We start from the raw sequence: 2,735 nt of genomic DNA, 5'->3' as shown, positions 1-2,735 counted from the left end.
CAAGAAGGCAAAGAGAAAGACCTGTGCAGCACATCCTTGATAGGAGATGGCCCTGTTGTTCCAGAGGGCATTGGCCACGGCTTTGGGGAGAGTGGTGGAGATGGATCCGAGGTCGAGGAGGGCGATGTTGAGTAGGAAAAGTACATGGGGGTGTGGAGGTGGTGGTCGCAGACTACGGCAGTGAGAATGAGGCTGTTGTCCAGGAGGGCAGCCAGGTAGATACCCAGGAAGAGCCCAAAGTGCAGGAGCTGCAGCTCCCGCGTGTCTGTGAATGCCAGCAGGAGGAACTCACTCACAGAGCTGCTGTTGAGCATTTGCAGACTTTGGACAGAGTTATCTGTTGAGGAGGATAAGTTTATCTGTTGAGGAGGAGAAGTTAGAAAAAAGTTAGAACAGCCTTATCTCAGGAAAACCTATTGCAAGCCTTAGAGCACTCTTAGTCTGAGCCTCTTTCTTTGCAGGAGAACCTTCCTGCAGCTCTATTGCTTGAGCTGCTGCTGGTGTTGGCTGAAAGTGGCACTGGGAGCAAGGGCTGGTGTGGGCCCCAGAGGAGTTCTTTCCTGTTGTGCAGGAGGAGGGAAGTGGGAACACAGGGGAAACCCAAGTTAGGTCCACTTCTCAGATCAATGAGCTTTGCAGTGTTTTGTTGGATTGTTTATGCTGAAGCCAGCTCTGGTTCCATAACTGCTGAGTTTGTCCAGTGCTGTAAACATAGTCCCTTACTTTATTCCATCAAAATTCATTCATTAATATATGGGATCTTGTGCTTGGTGAAACACATCCAGTATTCTACACCTCAGTGTCACCTTCATATTGCCTTTGTCTACTTGTCCTCACTGCCTCCAGTGTTCTGCTCTAATGAGCTCCAAGGGAGGCTATGTCAGTGCTGGCCCTCAGCAGGACACTGCAGGAAACTTGCATCTGACCTGGACTTCTTGAGAGATTTCTTTAATTGTCTCTCAGTGTCTGAAGTTCGTGGGCTCATCGCCAAAGCTACCAAAGGGGTGATTACAATGCCTTGGTCTGGGCCTCTGCTGCTGAGCTGGGCCGGGGCTCCTATCCTTTCAGCCTGTCTCTGCCCCACGGGAGGCTGCTGGGACAGATTCCTTGCAAGAGGGCCCTCGTGCAGAGAGACAGCTCTGCCCATGAGCAGCTCCTCTGCACAGCCCCACTGAGGGCTGTTACTAAGACAGCTTCCCCAGGGACTTGTTAGAGCAGATAATTGGAGGCCATGATTACAGACAGGCAAAGGCACTGTGCTGAGTAAAATGTTGGTTTGATTTGATGAAGCAGAAGAGCCAAGGCCTGCCACCAGCTCCTGGAGGGGAGATCCTGTACCCCATGTCTGGCTCAGGGCTTTTCCTGGGGATCTGTGAGATGTGGTGGGCAGTGTGATGCCATGAGAAGAACAATGATATGACACCTCCCTGCCTTTGCACAGGGTTGCAAGGAAGCAATGATGACCTATCACAATGAGTATAACTTGTCCCCTCGTAAGCTCTAGCCAAAGGGACAAAAACGTCAGGGCTGTTGGGGCCTTCCATTCTTGCCAGCACCCTCTTTCTTCTCCTCTGCAGGCTTCCCTATGCTGTCCCATTTCCTGTGCTGTCCCCTTTGACCTATTTCCTTGAAGTCTTCAGAGACCCATCCTTGTTCACCACCTTGCTCTCATCCCACCATTTCCATCATTTCACCAATGTCTCATCAACCTTCACCAGCTGTTCCTTCAAACACAGAGCTATGGTCTGATCATAGACACTCTTTGGGTGACCTCTGGCAACACAGCAGTGCATTTGGGGGACATTTCTTCCTCTGCATGGCCACTGCCAACCTTCCAAGGTACACTTTATGGCAGTTTTTTCTCTCCTGTTATTTTCTACTACCAAAGAAAGCTCCATCAGGGTGGAAACCACTCCTAAAGTAGGTATCCCAACCCACCACCCTTCTTGCCACCTGTCAGCCAACCAGACAGAAGTCACCTCACCAGCATCTTCCAAGCCATGGGCCTGCTGCTGGCCTTGCAGCTTCTTGGCTAGACACACCCAAGCCTTGTGCCTCCTGCTGTCCAGTCATGGACTCAAGCAGAAGGGACCGGACAAGCCATGTGGGGGCCTTCTTTCTGTGTGGGTCCTCCTGGGTATGTAGGCGGAGGGGATCCCACAGTCCTCATGCCAACCAGGTGCCTTCTTCTGGCCTACCAGGGCCACTGGTAGATGTCAGCCCAAAAGTACAGATCCCAGGTCTAAGCCAAGGGTGACCTGCCAGCTACTTCAGACAGAAGTGACCTCACAGTCCCTTTCTGTGACATGTTCCTGCTGCTGCCCTATCAGCTGCAGAGACAGAATTGACCTCATATTTCCTTCCACAGTCACATTCCTCCTGCTGGTGCAGGAGCTCCTGAGGCAGAGATGAGCTCATCAGAGCATTCCCATCCATCTCCACCTTGTATCCCACAAGCTGATCAGTTCTATGGCCCCTCAAATTCATCTTTGAATGCCATCTGGCTGCACAGTAACCTCAAAATTTCTGCCCTGCTCCAAGGGGCCGAGCACGTAACATTAAGGACTGGGAGAGGGGTTGAAGGTGAGGAGGTTAATGCACAGGAACAGCGGCTTAGGATGTTAGTCATTCATGTATGGAATTAAGGCTCACCTTTCTGGGTTTGAGATTAAGCAAAGTTTTAGTGGGTGGGTTTGTTGTTCTGCCTGGGTTGTGGTTAGGTTATGTGAAAGCTC

The sequence above is a fragment of the Oxyura jamaicensis genome, unplaced genomic scaffold (assembly GCF_011077185.1).
Source record: "Oxyura jamaicensis isolate SHBP4307 breed ruddy duck unplaced genomic scaffold, BPBGC_Ojam_1.0 oxyUn_random_OJ64710, whole genome shotgun sequence".
Classification (NCBI taxonomy): domain Eukaryota; kingdom Metazoa; phylum Chordata; class Aves; order Anseriformes; family Anatidae; genus Oxyura; species Oxyura jamaicensis.
The sequence above is the reverse complement of the archived record's forward strand: the minus strand, read 5'-3'. Positions refer to the sequence as shown.